The sequence below is a fragment of the Suncus etruscus genome, chromosome 19 (assembly GCF_024139225.1).
Source record: "Suncus etruscus isolate mSunEtr1 chromosome 19, mSunEtr1.pri.cur, whole genome shotgun sequence".
NCBI lineage: Eukaryota > Metazoa > Chordata > Mammalia > Eulipotyphla > Soricidae > Suncus > Suncus etruscus.
In genome coordinates this window covers 43364678-43375222 of record NC_064866.1, presented here as the reverse complement: position 1 = coordinate 43375222, position 10545 = coordinate 43364678, and the positions used below count along the sequence as shown (strand labels likewise).

The following is a 10545-nucleotide window of genomic DNA, read 5'->3' as shown; positions in this document are numbered from 1 at the left end:
AAACAGAATGACCTATCTCATGAAATGTGGATTATAAAGAAACAAGTAAGGCAACAATAGATGACCTAAGACAATGGTCTAGAGAACCAAGCTGGAGGTGGAAGAAGAGTGTGGGAAGGAGACTAGGCACATTATTCTAACATTATAAGGACACTGGTGGTGGATGTGGTTTTAGATCAGTGCATGCCTGGAACTCTAATTTTAATCACATTACAAATCATGGCATCTCAAAAAGAAGAGAGTCAAACTAAATATTATCAAGCCCAAATTATCTTTATTTTCAGATGACATTTGATATACATAGAAGATCCCAAAGAGTCATCAGAAAAGCTCCTAGACACCATTACAGCGAAGTGACCGACTCCAAAGTCAATACACAAAAGACAGCTAATAGTCCTTTGTACAAATAACAACTCAGAGGAGAAAGAGATAAAAATCTCTTCCACTTAAAATAGTGTCTGAATCTATCAAGTACCTAGGAGTCAACCTAACAAGGGAGGTGGGATACCTATACCACGAACACTTAAAACACTTAAGAAAGAAATTGAAGAAGACCTAAGGAAATGGAAAAACAGTCCATGCTCATGAATTAGATGAATCAATATTATCAAAATGTCTATCTTACCTCAGCTACTATATAGATTCAGTGCAATCCCTATCCAAATTCAGATAACATTCTTTAAGGATTTGGAACAATCAGTTATAAAGTTTGTGTGGCACCGTAAAAGACCTAGGATAGCCAAATCAGTACTAAAAAACAAGAACCTGGGAGTCATCTCATTACCTAACTTGAAGCTCTGCTACAGTGCCATAGTGATCAAAACAGCTTGGTATTAGAACAACAGACTTTCAGACCAATGGGTCAGAATAGAATATCCAGTGACAAACCCCAGTGTATACGGCTAATTAATTTTTAGACAAAGGAGCCAAGAACTTGAAATGAAATAGTCTCTTCAGCAAATGGTGTTGGAACAATCTCACACAACCCACATGTAAGAAATTAAAGATTGATCCATAGCTCACACCTTACACAAAAGTCATTTCAAAGTGGATTAAAGATCTTGAGATTAAATCCGAATCCATAAAGTTTATTGAGGAAAAGAGGCAGACCACTCTAAGACTTAGACCTCAAAGGAGTCTTCGATGATAGGATGTCAATGGCAAGGACTATGGAATCAAATCTGAATAAATGGAACTACATCAAACTAAAATATTTCTATATGACAAAAGAAACACAGGCTAACATTAGAAGACAGCTAAGATAGCTAAATGGGAGAAAAGTTTTGCACTCAACACATCCGATAAAGGTTTGATATTTAAGATAATACAAAGTACTCGGAAGGTTAAACGCACAAAATAAAAAAAAAAACCAACATAAAAATGGAGAGAGGAAGTGAACAGACACTTCTGGGAGGCAGACCAACAGAGGACCAAGAGAGACATGAAAAAATGCTCACTGTCACTTATTATTAGGGAAATCAAAATCAAGACAACAGTGAGATATCATCTTGCACCAGTTTGGATGCAAATATATAAAAATCAAAAATAATAAAAAATCATATCAAAAATAATGGGAACAATCTCTGTTGGTGGGGATGTAGTGAGATAGGAACTTTCATCCTCTGATGGTGGGAATGCGGCCTGGTCCAACCTCTATGAAAATAGTAGGGAGGGTTCTCAATAAACTCAGAATTGAGCTACCATATGACTCAGCAATTCGTATTTTAGTTATCTATCCCCAGGATAGAAAAATATTTATCTAAAAGGATATATGCACATTTCTCTTCATTGCAGCACTCTGTACAAAAGCTAAGACTTGGAATCACCCTAGGTGTCCAACAACAGACAAGTGGATCATGAAGGTGTGGGTTGTGTATATATACACACAGTGGGATTCTACATAGCTGTAAGGAATGATACAGTCATGTAATTTGCTGCAAAATAGATGGAACTGGAAGATATTATGGTAAATGAAGTAAGCCAGCAGAAGAATAAAGACAATGATATCACTTATTATGGTATTTAGAATAATTGCATGAAGAAATGCAATGGTCTAAATGGGATTTGTTGCTTCCAAGTATAGCAAGGAGAAGGAAAGAAACTGAGTGGAGGAGGAGAAATAAATATGAAAGGATGGGGCAAATTTACTCAGTAAGTGGTTTAATCAGTGGATGTTGGTTTGGTATTGGAACAAGATCCAGGATCTGCATGGAATTCCTGTTTTTTGTTCAGTCTCTTGATTCTCTTATAGTGACTTCTAAAGTTCTGGGTGGGAGGGATTATGGGTAGGACTTGAGCCTCCAATAGCGGGAGGGAGGCTAGATTGTGCAAATAAAGTAGGATGGGTGAGTGATTTTTTTGTCCAGACTGAGGTCCACTTTCCTCCCTTGAACGGACTCCCCAGTTGCCACTGCCCTGAGCTTCCTCTTAAGGTCCCGGAGTTCCCATTCTATCAGGGGTCTCAAGCTCAATTTACCTGGGGGCCACAGGAGGCAAAGTCGGGGTGATCCTTGAGTGCGAAGTCAATAGTAAGTCTTGAACATTGGGGGGTGTGACCCAAACAACTAAAACAAAACAAAACAAAAAAAGATTCCTCTAGGGCAGGGCCACAAAATGTTGTACGGAGGGCTGTTTGCGGCCGATAGGCAACGAGTTTGAGACCCCTGATAGATTCTCTGCCAGGCTCCTTCCTTCACCTTTGCTCTGGCTTTCTCCTTTCTCTTCTTTTGGGGTTTGGAGTCTTGGTTTCTGCTCTCTGGCATGGCTGATCCTGGGTTGTTTACATTTGCCCTCCTTAATGCTTCTGAATGCCCGCATCCTTCCTTTATGTATATCAGCGTTTCATCCAGTATTCCATCCAGCATTCCAATATTGCCCCACCAGCAAGTACTGGACTCATCCAAGGGGCGGTTGGTTGCCCCTTTGGGTACAATTATGCGGAAACTTCGTCTGTTGGTTCATGGTATGTTGCCAGGGCTGGCTGGCAGGCCAAAGATGTTTGGAAACTGCTGCCCTAGTGTATGCTGGTGTGTGTTCTGTGTGCAAATTGCAAACATGGGAGCTTATATGCACACTTGTAGTGATGTACTTTTGCGTGGATGGGTGCACACATCTCTGTATGCATGTGGGGTCTCCACACTGGTAAAACCAGAGGGCCTGGGAGGAAGATGGCAGAGCAACCAAGAACCTGGTAGGTAGGTTGAGCCACCTGGCTGAACTCTGTTGTTATTTTTTATTTTGGGGCCATGCTGTGATCAGGTCTGTACTCAGGGATCACTCCTGGCAACCTCAGGGAACCATACAGGGTGGTGGGGATCAAACCATGGTCTGCTGCGTGCAAGACAAGCACCCAATCTGCTGTACTATTTCTCTAGCTGAACTCTTGGATCGAACAGATTGGAGTTCACTTTTAAACAGGAGCCAAAGACCTTTTCCTGATATCTGCCACACTATCCCCCACCATCCTTTTGAGGTCACCAATTGACTGTTGTACGCAGGTCCCCTCGCCTTGAGGCTCATTGGTGGGTTGGGACTGCTGTAGTATCTGACCCATATTTGAAACCCGGGAACTGAGAGCAAGGCTCAAGGCAGCACTTCTGCTTTACATGTGAAAGGAAGGGCTCATTGGTCACTCTAGGAGCAACATGAACAAAGCAAGGAGACCAAAAGTGGACACCAGGCTCTGGGCACTGCTGCCCCCAAATATATGGTTTAGTTGAGTTGGGTTGGAGGAGGTGTTTGCACTGTTTTGCATATGGAAATGGCCCAAGTCCTCTGGGAGGCAGTCCTCGCTGCCACATCTCTGGTTTAGGTGATGCGAACAGAGCATCTTTTCTTGGCACACAGACGGGAAGTTGCTTTTCGGACTGCCCTACCAGAGGGCCCTGTTCTTCAGCCACGGCTGTGTTAAGTGTGAATCTGTGCCCCCTCGCCCAGGACCCTCACTTGAGTGAGCTTAAAAATAACATGGAGGGAATAAAGAAAACGATGCTGAGTTTCATCATGGGAGCGATGTGTATGTATGTATAAAATTATATTGCAGCTGTTGTTCCAGCCTTAATTATGGAGTCTTCTGAACATTTCTCATTTTATTTTTGTTAATTCCAATTCAGCCAAGGAGCTTCCTTGGGATTTCTCCCTTGCATTTAAGAGAAGCATGCGCTACCAAAGTTGGCATGTTTGTCCACATTTTATGATATGCATGATAATACTACTAGAAATTAGGGGGTGCATTGTTTCCGAACTTCAGCCCACCGAATCTCAGTACTGGTGCTCACCTTAGCAATGATTTGGGGAGGTAGGAACACACTTTAGGCCCTAGGGCAGTTGTACTGGGATGGTGAGAAGGGGCAAACATCTTTGTTTCAGACAGCTCTGTCTCTACACATTAGCCTCTGAATGAGGCTTGAAGAGCAGGTTCCACATTAAAATATTCTAAACCCACATCTGACGTGTGCTGCTTATTTCTCAGAAGAGGAAAACAGGCCTAAAGAGATCTGGAGACTCAGAGTCCCTGGTGGGGAGGCAACTAGGGGCTGGGGCCTTTGAACACCGACCTTTAAGGGATTCCAAAGTACAGTGCTGTAGAGGCGATGGCCACAGAGGTAGGAACATTGCAAGGTGCAGGTGGCCCTGCAGCAGGTCCCACAGAGCTGCATTTTGGAAGCTCGGAATGCCTGGCCCTCTTGTGGCTGGGATGCTTAGCTGCAGGCAAAGGACTTTTATTTTATTTTATTATTTTTTTTAAAGAAGTGTTTATTTATTTTTTGGGTATGCCCTGAGGCACCGAAGGGCAAGTGGAGGTTTAAACGCTGGATTTCTCACTCTTTCACATTGCCACAATAGTTGTCAGTGTAGTTTTTTCCCTAACTGCACTCACCGCTCTGTGGTAAGCTTCATATCCTGAGCCGGTCCTTCTGGCCCTCATCTCTATTGTCTCTGGGCCTTATTACAGTAATGTCTTTAATTTTTCTTAAAATCCATAGATGAGTTAGACTATTCTGTGTCTATCTCTCTCCCTCTGACTTACTTCACTCAGCATAATAGTTTCCATGGTGTGTGTGTGTGTGTGTGTGTGTGTGTGTGTGTGTGTGTGTGTGTGTTCTTTTTATGACTGAAACCCAACTACAATAATGTTTGTAATTATGGTGCTTAAACAATTATTTAAAAAAAATAAAAGCTGGACTTCTGGGCCCAAGTTTAGGTCTGGGCTTCTTTTTCGTCCCATTGTGTGAGCTTGTCTACTCTCCTTCTCTGTCTTTTCCCTAGTAATTTTAAATTGATTCTAATGAGTAGGTAGCACACCTGTAGAAAGATATATAAAAGAGAAGAGCGCCTCACTTCCCAAACAAAGGGTGCCCCATCCCCCTCTTGGAAGCTGCCAGCATCCCAACATAAAAGGCGACCCAGGTGATGTGACCTGATGATATTGCTTGTGCTGCAGGCATTTAGAAACCACAGGCCTGGTTTCTGAACCAAACTCAACCTCCTCTAGGACTCCCACTTGCTGTGGATTATGGTGGGTGTTGACTGTCCTTCTCCTGTCTGCTTGCTTACTGTAGTACAGTGAAGTTTCTTATTTTAAAATATACTTATTTAAAAATAGGGCCAGGAAGGAGGAGTTGGGGATCTGTGAATAACTGAATCCTGTTTTCATTATGGCTCCTTAGTCTTATGAGGGCTGCTACAATAAAAGGGAGGATAAAGTGGAAAACGAAGAAATGGGTTAAAGTAGCTTTGTCAATGGAGAATTCACCTCAAATTCATTCTACGAGATTAGTGCCTATATAGGGAATAGCTGGGAGGAGATTAGTAATGACTGTAGCCCCTCAGAATGATATTTGTTCTCAAGGTAAGACATATCCTATGAAAGCAGTGACTATTACTGCGAATAAAAGTAAGACACCAATGTTTCATGTTTCAAGGAACATATAGAAGCCATAGTGTAGTCTTTGTCCTACATGAAAAAACAGGCAAATAAAGAATATAGAAGCACCTTTTGCGTGGAGATATCGAATTAATCAGCCGCAGTTTACATCTCAGCAAATATGGGTTATGGAGGAGAAAGCTGTTATAGTGTCTGATGTATAATATCTGGCTAGAAATAATTAGGTTAGGATTTGTGCTTAAATTAAGCAGATTCCTAGTAATGAGCCGAAATTTCGTCATGAGATGTTTGAAGGAGCTGGAAGATCGATAAAGGGGTTGTTAACAATTTTTATTAGTGGATGAGTTTTTAGAATGCTGGTCATAGAGTTTCTGTAGTTGAAAGACAACGATGATTTTTCATGTCATAGGTAGGTGAAGATACCCCATGCAGAAATTATGATGACCTATATTGTGACTATTTTAGATATTATTTTTGTGGTTAGTTTCATAGGGTTTTCTTCAAAACCCTCTCCAGTTTATGGGGGTGTGGGAATTAATTGTTAGTGGTGGGGTTGGTTGTGGAATGGTGTTAAATTATGGTGTATTATGTATTAGATTCATTTTTAGGCTTAATGGTATTTTTAATTTATTTAGGAGGAATTGGTTGTGGCTCTATCTGGGCACTGGAAGGTGTATGCCTGAATCGGCCACAAGAGGGAACCCTCAGCCCGAGTATGGTTCCTACCTGGGCTGTGTCTGAGATGTCTGATGGGAAGGGCTGATATTTTGGCCTTGTGGCTGAGAAAGCTGTCCCTAACTGTGGCGGCTCTCTCTTCCCTGGTTCCCTAGTAGATGGGTTGCTCAGCTCTACTTATTGTGGTGTGGTCCGGATGAGCCTGGAGTTTCCAAGTGACTGCTCCCTGCCATGATTACACAGCAGTGCCCTCTCTTTGGAGCACCTGGTTGTAGTTAATAGAGGTCAGTGTTCCTCCGACCGTGAAGCTGCTGTGGGTGGTGGACTGAGCCTGTGCCCCACACATTCGCCCATGCACATCCTGGACTTTGCTGGCCATTGGGTGGGTGGGCAGAGGGGCTGGTACACTTGAAATTGAGTTCAATTGGCCACATTTTTTTTTTTTTTTACCTTGCCACTCGTCCCACTAGGTACTTTTAGCCACTCGCTAAGAACTCTGGTTCTCCTGTGCTCTCCTTTGTAAAATGGGAAAACGGGGTGGCAGTTTGATCCATCCCCTGGTCTCCTCCATAGGATAGCAGGGAGGAGAAGGTGGTTTCACTCCAGAAAGGCAGATGTGCATCAGCTGGTGGGGCGACCACAGCTCTACTCTGTTGTTGAGGGGCACAGGGGAGGGCTGTGGTACCATTTAGGATCATGAACTCTTTTTTTTTTTTTGGTTTTTGGGCCACACCCGGTGGCGCTCAGGGGTTACTCCTGGCTATCTGCTCAGAAATAGCTCCTGGCAGGCACGGGGGACCATATGGGACACCGGGATTCGAACCAACCACCTTAGGTCCTGGATCGGCTGCTTGCAAGGCAAACACCGCTGTGCTATCTCTCCGGGCCCGGATCATGAACTCTTGATGCCCCTCTTTCTTATGGCCAGCATGTAGGAAGTCTCTGGAACATCCTGCTCTGGGGGTTTTTGTGCTGTCCAGACTTGGCCTGCCCTCACCTCTGGCTCTCTGGGTACTGGCTCAAATACACTCAACTCACGCTGGGGTTGGGCATCTTGGAGCTTGGCTGTCCAAAACTGCCAGGTATCTTGTAGCAGGGGTTCTTGGCCACTGTTCTTCAGCCTTTTCATACCACGCTGACTCAGGGAAGAGGTTGTAATTCTGTGGCTTTATAACTTTCTATACATGTAAATCCAGCTGGCTTTGAGAGCTGGATTGAAGTGGTTGAAGGCCACTGCTTAATCTACTAAATCTAAATCTCTCCTGCTCCTGATTAAGCCAAGTGCTTCTTTTCTTTTTATCATCTGAAAAGTGTGCACTTTCATTTGTCAACCTAATGTAACATTATGCTGAGTGACAGGGGAAGGGTGTAAGATTGAATGTGTCAGCCCTGAGAGGAGTTGGAAGCACCCAGCATAGATGGGCTTTGTCCCTTTGGAGGGCACAGTACATTCCCTCTGCCTTGGGGTGCAGCTCTTAAGAGTTGTCAGGCTGAGTGGGGAGCAGATGTCCCCCTAAGAGAGATCATACTATTTTATTACACTCTGTTTCTTTATTTCCAACGTTAACTTCTAGGTATGCTTTAAAATTTTTCTTAATTCTCTTCATCCTTAACTAAAATTTATATTGTAGGATTTACTTATTTCATTGGCACTCCAAGTGTATTAGCATAGAATTATTCATAATATTATTTAAACTTATATATCTCGGGCTGGAGAGATAGCACAGCAGTAGGGCGTTTGCCTTGCAGGCAGCAGACTCAGAATGGATGGTGGTTCAAATCCCGGCATCTCATATCGTCTCCCGAGCCTGCCAGGAGTGATTTCTGAGCACAGGAGTAATCCCTGAGTGCTGCTGGGTGTGACCCAAAAAGCAAAACCAAACCAACAAAAATTTTATATATCTCTAGGAACTTAAGTTTTTGAATTTTTTTTTCTCTTTACAACTTGTGGCATTCCAGGAGAGCAGACCTATTTTTCTGTATGTGTGTAAGTGTCACCACCACTACTCTCCCTCCACTATCAAAAAAAAAAAAAAAAAAAAAAAAAAGGAAAAGAAAGAAAAGAGCTCTTTCCTGTATGTGGGATATGAAAAAATATAGTAAGGGAACAACAAATGTTAGGCATTGGAACCGAAACTTGTCCATTGAGCTGAGCTGACATGGCGGAGGGGCCCGAGAGGGACCTTGGGACTCTGGTGGAGGAAGTGAACTCGATAGTGACAGGCCCAATGTTGGAATGATGTTTGCATGATAGGTGTGATTAACAGTATTGTAAATCCCCGTACTTCAATCGAAGTTGATTTTCAAAAATTAACTTTTCTTCTCAGAGTCTATATTGTGAAAGAACAAAACACGTCAGTTTATACAATGACAAAGATCACTTGTTCTGTTGTCCTGGAGTCAGTCATGGAAGGGAGTATTGGGGAACTAAGCGATGGGAAGATACTGCTGCGGCCTCACACTTCTCCATTTCTTTTTGTCTTGTTCTGTCTCACAATTGTCTTTGTCTCTTACTCCAATTCTCCACTTCACTTGTCTGGGGTGGTGGTTTGTTGGTTTTAGGGTCACACCTGGGGTTCACTCAGAGGTGTTCCTGACTCTCCGTTTGGGAGTGCTCCTGGTGGTGTGTGTGTGTGTGTGTGTGTGTGTGTGTGTGTGTGTTGGGAGGTAATAGGTGTGGGCAATGGAACCTGGGCCTTCTTCATGCAGAGCAAGTACTCACCCACCCAGTTGTTCTCTCTCTACCACCATCTCACTGGTTTTGGACTTACCTACTTTATTCCTTTCTTTCTTCCCCCTCCTTCTCTCTCATTTTTTTGGGTCAGTTTCCTTGGTAATCTCCCTGCAAATTCACATCATCCTGCTAATCATCCAGGTGGAAAGCTTTTCCTCCGAGGGAGTAGATTGACAGGTCAGATTGCAGCCTTCAATACACATGCATCCTACAGAGTTGATTTGTTTATCCTACACTTATCATCCAGACTAGGAGCTGGTGTGAAGGCAGTTGAATCAGCTTTAGCTTTAGCAGAAGGGAAATGGAGGCACCATAGAACATTAAGGATTAATTCAGGAAGACCTGAGACCATTGAAAATTGACCTGATCCTATACGATTTTCCAAGGACAGGCTGCTATGGTGCTAGGGCAGGGAACCTTTATCAAAGTACAAGACTGTTGGATGTAATGTACAGTCCATCAAGCTCATATGCCACCAGGTCATGTAGATATTCATTCCCTCTGAGATTGAATACAATGGAAAAAAAGCACAGATGAAGCTCATTGGCCCAGAGACTTAAAAAAAATATCTTTCTCCATGAAAATTGTCAACCAAGGGAATGAAAAAGACGTCAACCCCAACAATGTCATCTTGTCCCTGAGCAAGAAGAGGCAGAGGCTTTCAAAATTACACCAGACAGAAGATCACCATTGAGGCTGTTCTGACACTAACCTGCAGAAAGTGTGGCTGTAAAGGATTATTTCATGCAACCAGGGGGAACCAAATACACTCAGATACTTGGTGAGGGAGAGAAGGAAGAGGCAGTCAGCAGAGTCTGAGAAACCTGCCTCTATGTGGAATTCTTTTAGGAAAAGAAAGAAGGGAATGAAGAATAAGAAAGACAGAAACAGGAAGTCATCTACTCTGTTAGTTCAGACTCTGAGAGTTATACAGGTAAGAAGGCAAAACACGCAACTGGAGACATAAGGCCGCAAAGAAGAAGAAAACAAAGAAGCATAAGGAGTGAGAGTGGAAAGAGGAGGTGGTTGAGAGATGGACCAGGAGCTTTATGTCTAAAATGACCTTGATTTTGATGATAGGACCTCCATTCTATGATCTGTTCTCCCGGGAGATGGCTTCCCCTCATGTAACTGGCAGATCTAGGAGTTAGATGTCAGAATTCCATGGAACGCAATGCATTCATTCATTCATTCATTTAGCAGAAGGTCCTGTTATTGCTGTAGCTGCCACTGTCTGGGGGAATCTGGG

At 43.2% G+C, this 10545-nt stretch overlaps 1 pseudogene; it reads left to right on the top strand.

The window, feature by feature from the left end:
• Positions 1-8721: 8721 nt before the first annotated feature.
• LOC125997199 (zinc finger CCHC domain-containing protein 17-like) lies at positions 8722-10303 on the top strand (annotated as a pseudogene).
• The last annotated feature ends 242 nt before the right edge of the window (positions 10304-10545 follow it).